This window comes from Ranitomeya variabilis, chromosome 2 (assembly GCF_051348905.1).
Source record: "Ranitomeya variabilis isolate aRanVar5 chromosome 2, aRanVar5.hap1, whole genome shotgun sequence".
Taxonomy (NCBI): domain Eukaryota; kingdom Metazoa; phylum Chordata; class Amphibia; order Anura; family Dendrobatidae; genus Ranitomeya; species Ranitomeya variabilis.
Window position 1 is genome coordinate 89,945,274 of NC_135233.1, and position 13,436 is coordinate 89,958,709.

At 47.2% G+C, this 13,436-nt stretch overlaps 1 protein-coding gene across 2 annotated transcripts in view; it reads left to right on the plus strand.

Annotated features, from left to right (window-relative positions):
• Positions 1–11,558, plus strand: part of LOC143804510 (uncharacterized) — a 51,447-nt gene extending 39,889 nt beyond the window's left edge. For both annotated transcript variants that reach the window (XR_013221038.1, XR_013221040.1), the window contains 2 exons: positions 8,256–8,401; positions 10,759–11,558. The gene's annotated coding sequence lies outside the window, so the exon portion shown is untranslated. The remainder of the gene's footprint in view (positions 1–8,255; positions 8,402–10,758) is intronic.
• The last annotated feature ends 1,878 nt before the right edge of the window (positions 11,559–13,436 follow it).

Below are 13,436 nucleotides of genomic sequence, written 5' to 3' on the forward strand. Positions count from 1 at the left end.
CATCCGTTTGCAACAAAAAAATCTATCCCCAGATCACAGTTTAAGAGGATACAAAGGATAGTCACTGAACCCAACCTCCTTCAAACTAGGACTGACGAAATGTACTCTAAATTTAGAGAAAGGGGTTACCCTCCCAATCTACTAACAGAAGCCATCAATCCCCCTATACCTACACACCCACGATCTAACAAAAGGGTTCCATTTGTTCATGTGTATCATCCGTATGTACACATTTTACATCACACCATCAGACGACATTGGAATATACTACGCACTGCTCATCCGTCCATCCCTGAGTTCAAAGAGCATTTTTTGCCATGCTTCAAACGTCCCTCAAACACCCGGGATTCCTTAGTCAAAGCTGACTTTGGGGTTAATAAGGACAAAACACAACGTTTTCTGAGCCAACCAAAAAATGGCACATTCCCGTGCCTGAATTGCAATCAGTGTAACAATGTCATTCGGGGAGAGTATTTTCATCACCCTTACTCAGGCAAAAGGTATAAGATAAAAGGCTATTCAACATGTGACTCCTCATTTGTGATCTATGCTATAAAATGCCCATGTGGCTTGTTATATATTGGAGAAACTACCCAACCAATCAAATCTCGTATTTCCAAGCACAAATCCACCATTCGATGTCAGAACTTACTACTACCACTCCCGAGCCACTTTATTGCCAAAGGCCACACAATATCACAATTAAGGTTCCAAGTCCTTGAACATGTTCCAGCACCTAGACGAGGGGGCGATAGAATTCACCTCTTTAAAAAGAGGGAGGCCTACTGGATCCATGAGTTACAAACCCTTACTCCAAAGGGCCTAAATAGGGAGTATGACCCCTTAGCCTTTACTTAGGAATGTATCCCATTGTAACGTAATTGCCATACCATTACTGTTTATATTAAGTTCTGTGGCCATTTGTACTAATTGACTTATCTTTCTCTACAGAGTCGCCTTTATTGATTATCGACACGCAAGTCACTTCTTGATCCCTCCCCACCCTCGGACCCTCCCATCCTCATGTCCCCTGCCCGACTGCGTTTTATTTTTATTTTTATTTTCATTTTTTCTTTGTTCTCCTATCACCATGTCACCTTATTTACTTATATCATAACAATGTCCCTACAATTATACTGTTTTTATGGCCCTTAATATCGCCACATATAGACATCATGTGACCGCTCTATGATTACCATGCACACAGCTCCAGCGTCTCCTAAACAGGAAGTAAACGTCACACACGATGACGCACTTCCGGCCTGGACGCCCAACTTAAACTACATCTCCCATAAGCCCCTAGGAGAGACTCGCACTTAACCGCACTAGCGGTCAGATCCACAAACAATAGGCGGTCCCACTGAGACCTATACAGCTGGCCGCAGTGAGTGACGCACTTCCGGTTAGACGGTAACAATGTCCCGCCCCACCACTATTTTAGCATGGGTTTTTAGCACATGCACACTCAACTAGCGGCGGATACCGCGTTGATGTGCACCCTGCATCTGCCTCATCCAGGTTGGTTATTCTTTTAGGTTATTCCTTTATGTCAGTCTCTTTCCATATTCATATAGACTTTAACCTATGTTTTATTGTGACATAGGAGCCACAGATATAGGCCACCTTATTCCAGGAGATTTCTCTACATGATTCCCACATTTATGGGTGAGTTATTTTTCTCACCCCACTACCGAGCATAGCAGGTAATCTACATGCATAATGCCAGACTATTTATCCTTAGGCTAGAGACACTGTCCACTCATTGCTTACTTGTGAGATCCTGTCTCCCTCCACCGTGGAATATCCTGTGCCATATTTATTTATATATCCAGTACATCCCAGTTCCTGATAGAACGGACATATATATTCCAGCATTATTGTGCTAGGTAAGAATTCTCAGATTTTTCTGGTGACATTTATTCATTCTAGGACACTTATTTCTATAAAATATTCGGCTGTTGTTTTACAGTTGCTATCCCTATTCCATTCTACTCCACCGGACGCGTGGCATGCTAAATACATCTATCTAGCCTATTGGGTTAGTATATTTTCACTAATAACACTCGTCCATCATTTATTCCATTACTATTATAGGGATACTATATATATTTTTTGTTTCTCCTCTTTGTTCCCCGGAAGGTTTTCCATTACCATCATATATGATTTTTTCCATGTCCAGTGATACTCCATTTTTATAAGCAGTCGGGTATGTCAAAATCATTGTCTTGACCCATTCCCATCTCCCCTTCCTTCCACTTTGTCACATGTCACACTAATATTGTGAGATTTATCTTGTTGTATATCTATTTTCTGTTATTTTGTATACCAAATTTTTTTGTTGTATGTTAGTGCAGCGCCCCAGAGTCCTGGTCGTTGCAGTACTGTGGCTCCGCCACTAAGGGGAGCCATGGTACGTTCGATGGCACCGAAGGAGTTCCTCCAATCAGGTATCACAGACACCAATATGTTTCACAGCTGGGCCTCCGGGGGGAGCTAAGGGTGCTATTCATTAGGCCACTCCCCACCATAGTGGGTAAACTGGGGGTCAGGCAGGAAGTTAGAAGGAGAACGCTGACGGGATTGAACGGAGCAACACCTTGTGGCAGAGGGTGTTGTGAAGGGAGAGACTGTAGGGTCTCTGCCAGGGGTGGGATCCTGGCAGAGGCTTGGCATTGAAAGAACGTAACGGGTCCGCGCAGGCTCCTGGAAGCGGCGGGACTCAAGAAAGGACTAGAAGCGAGATAGATTGTGCTGAGTGAGAAACGAGATCAAGCAGAAGGAGAATACCAGCAGGGGTTGTGTTGAAAGAGGCAGCACCTTGTTGAGGCGCAATACCGGTGGCTGGAACGCCGAGGGAGTGGATTAGAATACAGCTTCAAGCCATACTCCAAACAGCGGCAGGACAGTCGGTCTCAGGCGGGCTGTCTACCACATATCACCTATGAAGTCTTGGGGGGCAATTGCGGGAGAGGGGCGTCTCTAGGGTCCCGGAAGAACTCCAGGCCTACCTGACAAACGGGTGCCATTCCAACCTGAATACAGGGAAGGGGTGGATTACAGAGGAACATCAAATCGAGTTGTGAGGGAACTTAAGAAACAGACACAACCGTTGTGGGGTTACTTTCCGTGAGCACAGCAGGGAAGGACTACAACACATAGCGCTAGAAGGAAGGCACAAATTTCCACCTGAGAGGAGAACTCTGGAGGTGCCATTGGACCGGCCGGACTTGCGCAGCCTGGTGAACCGTATTCTGGACTGAGGACTCAGAGATCTCCAGTAAAGAGGTAAAGAGACTGCAACCTGGTGTCCTCGTTATTTACCGCGACTTACACCCCACAACTGCACCGCTACATCGCTACCATTACTACCACCTATTTCATCGGACGTCCCCCACTTGCGGACAGGGCCACGGACCGGGTCTAGCCACCGTGACCACCCCGAGACTGAGAACTAGAGGCCCGGCTCCGGGTACCCCTCGGCCCTGCGGCGGTGTGGGGGCGCGCCGCATAACTTGGCGTCACGAACAGGATCTACTTAAGCCTGAAGAATCAGGTCATGTGTGCCTTGGAACTGTGATTTGTTGTGCTTGGACTGTACTTTATTGCAAGACTGTGTGCTGTGCCAGTTGCCGCCAAAATCCGCCGCCATTGCAGCGCTGAGGAGAGCGCAGGAAGAGAAGAGGGGCGTGGAGTGGGCGTAGACGAGCTGGAGAGCGCGAAGAATAATGGCCGCCCAGTCTAAATACTTCTGTGCAGTGAGGACGTGTCCGTCAGCAGCAGAAATCCGCCTCCTAATCCTTAATGGGGGGCGGAGGCAGAGAAAACGAAACCGCTCACGCAGGAGAGAGCGGGAAAAAGACCAGGAAGCGACCCACGCGGAGGACGCTATGGCCAGCAGCTCCGAACCCGACAGCGGGGTTGAAGTGGAAGTCTCCCCTGACTACCCGGATGAGCCCAGCAGCCTATCCTCCGTGGACAACACCAGATTCCTGAGAGCTGAGATGGAGGACTTATACAACCAACTCCTCCAACTGAATGTGAGAGTCCAGGCCCCGCACCAGGCGGTACCGGCAGAGGGTTCCCGGACATCGGAGTTCTCACCGGAAGGACCCGCGGGACCTGTCGCGGAAAGTGGGTTCGTACCAGTGGGTGAGTCCGCCGATCCTGCCCCGCCAGTCGAGGGTGTGTTAGTAGGTCCCGTAGCGGCACCACCCCTCCCGGGAACCCATAGACTCCAGCGCCTGCTACCATGGGAGGAAGCCACGGGCATGGAACACCGCATGCGGGCCCCAATCACCCCTACTCCCTTGCCGTGTGAGGTCAGCGCGGAGCGCACGGTATGCCGCTGGGTGAACCCTGGATCCAATCTTATGGGGTTCCCCGGGGTGGAGACCCAGAAGGGAGAAATGGTACAGGCCCTAAGCTGGGAAGAATACCAAATCCAGCTAGAGCAACAGTGGCAAGAGGAGGAGAAAATACATAAGGCTAAACGGGAGGCCTACCATCAGAAAGATTTGGTGGTCAAGGACCGGGCCCGTAAGGACCCCATCACTCACCAGGCCCCGCGTAGGCAGGGCATTGTCACCACCTTTAAACTCCAAGGAGGCTGGGGTTTCATTAAAGAGCCGGGGCTATACGCGGAGGTCTTTGTCAACCGACGGGATGTCGAGTCGCACCTTCGAGAGGGTCACCCCGATCGAGACCTCTATCCGGGGGACAGTGTTACTTACACCCGGCACTTTGGGGAGAAGGGGTGGTTTGCCCTGAACGTCTACAAGAAGGAGAGACCAGCCCCCGTAGCCAAAGTGCCACCGTGCGATCGACTTGTAACCACCCTGGTCGCTCCCACCTGCCCGACCACAGAATTTGCAATCTGCCGCCCGATTGCTGCGACCACCGTAGCGGCTAAAGCGGTTCCTCTTCGGGTGATCAATGCCCCTGATGTACCAGCACAGAGAGAAGTGGGGACACAGACCTTTATTGCCGCGCACGACCTGGTCGTGCAACAGACCCGAACCCATGGGGTGTATCTGGCCGCGGGAGTGGACCTGAAACCTGAATTGCAGGGGTCCGCCCGCCAGGTGGCGCCTCATGGAAATTTCTGAAAGAAGAATAAACCTCGATACCATGAAAAATGTAAATAGTTACTGTTTGTCTTTTATTCCTTTAAGTTGCTGCTAAACCCGCCCAGGGTTAATGGATCCCTCTGTTGACCCGGGATCCCCTTTGTTTGTTTTCCTTTTTCTGAAGTTTTTGCACAAAGTTATACAAACTGCAGTAATCATGGACTGTGCATGATTCGAACGTTCATGTAAATAGTTTGCACCTTCTTAAAGGTGCTTCCTACTGGTTTTAGTCAAAGACACTTTGCGAAGATACCATACCGGAACCTTTGCATGGACTGGTAGGCTGAGAAGACGAGCTACCTCAGAAAGACTTGGTCCTCTCTTAAAGGGGATGTGAAGAACTGAACTTGAGAGAGATACTGTTGCAGAACAGTAATGCCATAATGATGCCTTGAAAAGAATGTAACTGTTTTACATCAAAAGTTAAATGTGTTCAATTTGTTTGAAATGTGAAACTTAAATAATGTTTTGAAAGGTGCAGAGAGCCCGTAGGGGTAGATGTAGAGATCTGCATAGCTGAAAGTAAAGAAGTAATAATGAAGGTGAGGATAGAAGGTAAACCCTGCGTCCCCATAGAAAGTTACTTTGTTACTGAGGACAGAAAGTGAACCCGTAGGGGTTAGAGAGTGAGTCCTTAAAGGAGCCGAGTAGAGCGGGCTCAGAGTTCTTTAAATGAAAGGAATGTTATGTCTATACTATGTATAGTAGCGAAAGGCAGCAGGCCCTGGCTGAACGGGGCGGTCCTGTAAAAGAAAGGAGAGGCAGTAGGTCTGGTGCCATAGGGACAGGCGGTCCTGCAGGTTCAAAGTAGGAGAATGTGAAGTTACCTTACCCTGTAATGTGATTATAGGAAGGCCTTTGGTAAACTAAGAGTGTATGTTTCTTAAAGGCAATGTTAATTATTGTTCCAGAATTTGCACTAAGTAGAATACCCGGTTGGGTAGCAGGAGTTATGTATAGCCTGTAATTTATAATGTTGACTATGTTTGTAACGTTAAAAGTGTCCTCACCTCCCATAAAGGGAAGCCTGTTCAAGTATACTTATTGTTTTGCACTCAACAAAATTGTATGTCTGTTTGCTAATCTGTATTGTTGTTTTTCTTCCCAGTCCCGGAGTACTGCGTTTAACCAGGGGGGAGTGCAGCGCCCCAGAGTCCTGGTCGTTGCAGTACTGTGGCTCCGCCACTAAGGGGAGCCATGGTACGTTCGATGGCACCGAAGGAGTTCCTCCAATCAGGTATCACAGACACCAATATGTTTCACAGCTGGGCCTCCGGGGGGAGCTAAGGGTGCTATTCATTAGGCCACTCCCCACCATAGTGGGTAAACTGGGGGTCAGGCAGGAAGTTAGAAGGAGAACGCTGACGGGATTGAACGGAGCAACACCTTGTGGCAGAGGGTGTTGTGAAGGGAGAGACTGTAGGGTCTCTGCCAGGGGTGGGATCCTGGCAGAGGCTTGGCATTGAAAGAACGTAACGGGTCCGCGCAGGCTCCTGGAAGCGGCGGGACTCAAGAAAGGACTAGAAGCGAGATAGATTGTGCTGAGTGAGAAACGAGATCAAGCAGAAGGAGAATACCAGCAGGGGTTGTGTTGAAAGAGGCAGCACCTTGTTGAGGCGCAATACCGGTGGCCGGAACGCCGAGGGAGTGGATTAGAATACAGCTTCAAGCCATACTCCAAACAGCGGCAGGACAGTCGGTCTCAGGCGGGCTGTCTACCACATATCACCTATGAAGTCTTGGGGGGCAATTGCGGGAGAGGGGCGTCTCTAGGGTCCCGGAAGAACTCCAGGCCTACCTGACAAACGGGTGCCATTCCAACCTGAATACAGGGAAGGGGTGGATTACAGAGGAACATCAAATCGAGTTGTGAGGGAACTTAAGAAACAGACACAACCGTTGTGGGGTTACTTTCCGTGAGCACAGCAGGGAAGGACTACAACACATAGCGCTAGAAGGAAGGCACAGATTTCCACCTGAGAGGAGAACTCTGGAGGTGCCATTGGACCGGCCGGACTTGCGCAGCCTGGTGAACCGTATTCTGGACTGAGGACTCAGAGATCTCCAGTAAAGAGGTAAAGAGACTGCAACCTGGTGTCCTCGTTATTTACCGCGACTTACACCCCACAACTGCACCGCTACATCGCTACCATTACTACCACCTATTTCATCGGACGTCCCCCACTTGCGGACAGGGCCACGGACCGGGTCTAGCCACCGTGACCACCCCGAGACTGAGAACTAGAGGCCCGGCTCCGGGTACCCCTCGGCCCTGCGGCGGTGTGGGGGCGCGCCGCATTTATAATGCAGTTTACTGAGGAAGGTCTTTTTATGACCGAAACGTTTATACTGGACTGCCATTCAAGTAATAAAAAATTCTTTTGCTTTCATCACCATCACATACTAGTTGAGTGCCAAGTTATTAATTATCTATACGTTACGGGTGTGGGCAACCTATCTTGAGCACCGACACAGCTGTGCCACGCTATACTTCACTATTGACTTTCCTTTACGTGTGCACGCTGTACAGCATGTCATCTTTGACATTTTCTTATAATTTAGATGAAACCAATAATATATTGTCTAAGTTAAATCTCCCCAGTGACTTTCTCAAGATTCCTCCAAGAGAAACCAGAGGGAGGGATCTAGAACGTGAACAACGTCGCCAGATTAATCTGGAACTTCACTGTGCCACCCTTACAGAATATTTACGTGTGAAAAGAATCCCAAGAGGCCTCCGGGTCCCTATTCGCCCTACTTTATTCAGTGACTGTCCAGAGTTTTGCCTGAAATATGAGCAAATACTAAATAAGTGCTCTTTTGACTTAATGACTCTTACTGTGGAACATCTTCAGGGAGCCATAGCTTCCAATAAAGAAATCATCAAAAACATTGAAACACAGCTGTCCTCCTCCAGCACAGCTGAGGAGCTAGACGCTCTGAAAATCAAGATTAAAACGGTCACTGACCAACATAGACGAGACACTGAAAATAGAAAGAGAATAAAATTCCAAAGGGACTCAGACGATTACGAAAACAATCGGGTCTATCGCTGGCAGGATAGATCTAATTTTCGTTTTAACACTACTAGGTCAGATTATCACTCCTCTAACGATCCTTCTACTTCAGGTTCAGAATCGGATAGACGCAACAACTACAGTGGTCCCAGCAATTTTTTAGGCCAGAGAAGACGACGACAGCAAAAAAGAAGAGGAGGACCCGCAGGAGCCAACGAAAAAAGAGATACAGACTTCTACAGAGTGACTCGGTCTCAGGTAAATCACCATTGGTCATAAACATATCATCCAGGACTCTCAGCATAGCGGAACACAACGTACTGCAGAAAGGCCTCTCCTTCTGCCCCTCATACAAATTTGACACGTTCCACATGGATATGGACTTACATCGTTTTTACCGCCGCTTGAGACTACTAGCACATTTTGAGCCCTCTGATACTATGTCTGTCTCCTCTCTCCAGGTTGAGGGCCCCCTAATTTCCTCACATAGCCTAGGCTTACGTACTAAAAGTACATATAGACCACCCAAGGCATCTCATGCTGTCGAGACTTTCATAGGCTTCGTTGATCAATCCTTCTCTAGGTTACGCCAGGATATTGAGGCACGAAAATTACATACTTCTCCTAACCTCAGTGCCCCCGACTTCCAGGCCCTAGAAACACTACGAAACGATAAAGATATTATCATCAAGCCAGCCGATAAGGGCGGGGCCATTGTAGTCATGAACAGATCAGACTATGTAACAGAAATTTATAGACAACTTAATGACAACACTGTTTACCAACCATTACCTACCGATCCGTCTAACTCGATCAGAGACCATATTAGGGACACCCTGGCTCCCTATGTAGAGAGAGGTGTTATTGATGTTAAAACACGGGAGTATCTGACAAAAAATTACCCCATAATTCCAGTATTTTATATCCTGCCCAAGGTACACAAAAATCTGGAACATCCCCCAGGATGCCCAATAGTGGCTTCCACTGAGTCCATACTCTCCCCACTTGCTATATTTCTGGAAAAAAACCTCACTCCATTAATTCGCACATTGCCATCTTTTCTCTTCGATACGGGTGACTTCCTACACCAACTACAGGGACTTGGTCCACTTCCAGACGACCTCTTGTTAGTTTCACTAGATGTCAAAGACCTTTATACCTCGATACCACACCAACAAGGGATCTATAGCGTCAAACACCTACTTACTGGTTCACAGCTTAATCCTGAGGTCATTAGTCTTTGCATCGACCTTCTTACCATAGTACTGACAAGAAATTTCTTCATGTTTGAGGATAAATTTTTCCTCCAAACGAAGGGCACAGCCATGGGGTCCAACGTGGCCCCGCCATACGCTAACAGCTACATGGCCCTATTTGAAGAGGAGGTTGTATACCCAGATCCTCTCTTTCAGGCCTATTGCCCTTTCTGGAAGCGCTACATAGACGACGTCTTTTGTCTATGGACCGGTACACCACAAACTCTTGACCTTTTCTTTAATACTTTGAATACCGCATGGCCGGGACTCACATTTACCATAACTAGTAACACTCAAAGAGTTAGCTTTCTTGACACAATGGTCATCAGAGATGAACTAGGAAAACTCAAGACTGACCTCTATACAAAACCTACAGACAGGAACAGCCTCCTACACTTCCAAAGTTCACATCCGTTTGCAACAAAAAAATCTATCCCCAGATCACAGTTTAAGAGGATACAAAGGATAGTCACTGAACCCAACCTCCTTCAAACTAGGACTGACGAAATGTACTCTAAATTTAGAGAAAGGGGTTACCCTCCCAATCTACTAACAGAAGCCATCAATCCCCCTATACCTACACGCCCATAATCTAACAAAAGGGTTCCATTTGTTCATGTGTATCATCCGTATGTACACATTTTACATCACACCATCAGACGACATTGGAATATACTACGCACTGCTCATCCGTCCATCCCTGAGTTCAAAGAGCATTTTTTGCCATGCTTCAAACGTCCCTCAAACATCCGGGATTCCTTAGTCAAAGCTGACTTTGGGGTTAATAAGGACAAAACACAACGTTTTCTGAGCCAACCAAAAAATGGCACATTCCCGTGCCTGAATTGCAATCAGTGTAACAATGTCATTCGGGGAGAGTATTTTCATCACCCTTACTCAGGCAAAAGGTATAAGATAAAAGGCTATTCAACATGTGACTCCTCATTTGTGATCTATGCTATAAAATGCCCATGTGGCTTGTTATATATTGGAGAAACTACCCAACCAATCAAATCTCGTATTTCCAAGCACAAATCCACCATTCGATGTCAGAACTTACTACTACCACTCCCGAGCCACTTTATTGCCAAAGGCCACACAATATCACAATTAAGGTTCCAAGTCCTTGAACATGTTCCAGCACCTAGACGAGGGGGCGATAGAATTCACCTCCTTAAAAAGAGGGAGGCCTACTGGATCCATGAGTTACAAACCCTTACTCCAAAGGGCCTAAATAGGGAGTATGACCCCTTAGCCTTTACTTAGGAATGTATCCCATTGTAACGTAATTGTCATACCATTACTGTTTATATTAAGTTCTGTGGCCATTTGTACTAATTGACTTATCTTTCTCTACAGAGTCGCCTTTATTGATTATCGACACGCAAGTCACTTCTTGATCCCTCCCCACCCTCGGACCCTCCCATCCTCATGTCCCCTGCCCGACTGCGTTTTATTTTTATTTTTATTTTCATTTTTTCTTTGTTCTCCTATCACCATGTCACCTTATTTACTTATATCATAACAATGTCCCTACAATTATACTGTTTTTATGGCCCTTAATATCGCCACATATAGACATCATGTGACCGCTCTATGGTTACCATGCACACAGCTCCAGCGTCTCCTAAACAGGAAGTAAACGTCACACACGATGACGCACTTCCGGCCTGGACGCCCAACTTAAACTACATCTCCCATAAGCCCCTAGGAGAGACTCGCACTTAACCGCACTAGCGGTCAGATCCACAAACAATAGGCGGTCCCACTGAGACCTATACAGCTGGCCGCAGTGAGTGACGCACTTCCGGTTAGACGGTAACAATGTCCCGCCCCACCACTATTTTAGCATGGGTTTTTAGCACATGCACACTCAACTAGCGGCGGATACCGCGTTGATGTGCACCCTGCATCTGCCTCATCCAGGTTGGTTATTCTTTTAGGTTATTCCTTTATGTCAGTCTCTTTCCATATTCATATAGACTTTAACCTATGTTTTATTGTGACATAGGAGCCACAGATATAGGCCACCTTATTCCAGGAGATTTCTCTACATGATTCCCACATTTATGGGTGAGTTATTTTTCTCACCCCACTACCGAGCATAGCAGGTAATCTACATGCATAATGCCAGACTATTTATCCTTAGGCTAGAGACACTGTCCACTCATTGCTTACTTGTGAGATCCTGTCTCCCTCCACCGAGGAATATCCTGTGCCATATTTATTTATATATCCAGTACATCCCAGTTCCTGATAGAACGGACATATATATTCCAGCATTATTGTGCTAGGTAAGAATTCTCAGATTTTTCTGGTGACATTTATTCATTCTAGGACACTTATTTCTATAAAATATTCGGCTGTTGTTTTACAGTTGCTATCCCTATTCCATTCTACTCCACCGGACGCGTGGCATGCTAAATACATCTATCTAGCCTATTGGGTTAGTATATTTTCACTAATAACACTCGTCCATCATTTATTCCATTACGATTATAGGGATACTATATATATTTTTTGTTTCTCCTCTTTGTTCCCCGGAAGGTTTTCCATTACCATCATATATGATTTTTTCCATGTCCAGTGATACTCCATTTTTATAAGCAGTCGGGTATGTCAAAATCATTGTCTTGACCCATTCCTATCTCCCCTTCCTTCCACTTTGTCACATGTCACACTAATATTGTGAGATTTATCTTGTTGTATATCTATTTTCTGTTATTTTGTATACCAAATTTTTTTGTTGTATGTTTATAATGCAGTTTACTGAGGAAGGTCTTTTTATGACCGAAACGTTTATACTGGACTGCCATTCAAGTAATAAAAATTTCTTTTGCTTTCATCACCATCACATACTAGTTGAGTGCCAAGTTATTAATTATCTATACGTTACGGGTGTGGGCAACCTATCTTGAGCACCGACACAGCTGTGCCACGCTATACTTCACTAAGGTGTGAGCCAGGCAAGGAATGTGTTTCAGTTGGAAAAGGGCTATGGCAGCCATAAAATTCCTTCCGTTATCACTCACAACCTTGCCTGCCTCAAGATGTACAGTGCCCAGCCATGACTGAGTTTCATTCTGCAAGAACTCGGACAGAACTTCCGCGGTGTCTGTTGTCGCCCAAACACTTCATTGCCAATACAGCCTGCTGACGCTTGCCACTAGCTGTCCCATAATGGCACACCTGGTGTGCAACAGTGGCAGCTGCGGATGGAGTGGATGTGCGACTGGGGTGTGTGGACGAGCTCTCGCTTCTGCATGAGGAGGAGGAAGAGGAGGGGGGGGGGCGAACGCCTACAGCCAACTCTTTCCTTGACCGTGGACTAGGCAAAACTGTCCCAATATTGCTGTCCCCTGTGGACCCTGCATCCACCACATTCACCCAGTGTGCCGTGATGGACACGTAACGTCCCTGGCCATGCCTACTGGTCCATGCATCTGTTGTCAGGTGCACCTTTGTAGTCACAGACTGCCTGAGTGCATGGACGATGCGGTCTTTAACATGCTGTTGGAGGGCTGGGATGGCTTTTCTAGAAAAGAAGTGCCGACTGGGTAGCTCGTAGCGTGGTACAGCGTAGTCCATCAGCGCTTTGAAAGCTTCGCTTTCAACTAACCGGTAGGGCATCATCTCTAATGAGATTAGTCTAGCAATGTGGGCGTTCAAACCCTGTGTACGCGGATGCGAGGATGAGTACTTCCTTTTCCTAACAAGAGTCTCATGTAGGGTGAGCTGGACTGGAGAGCTGGAGATCGTGGAACTAGCGGTGGTGCCGGTGGACATGGGTGACTGAGAGAGGGTTGGAGATGGTATTCTTGCCGGTGCCCTACATGCAGTGTTTCCTACTACTAACCTGGTGATTCCCTGACTGCTTTGGCCTGGCGACGAAAGCTGCACAGATACTGCAGGTGGTGTGGGAAATGGTCGGCTTACAGGGAGGGAAGGGATGTAGCGTTGCTGACTAGCTTCATTGGCCGAGGGTGCTGCAACCTTTAGGGACGTTTGGTAGTTAGTCCAGGCTTGCAAATGCATGG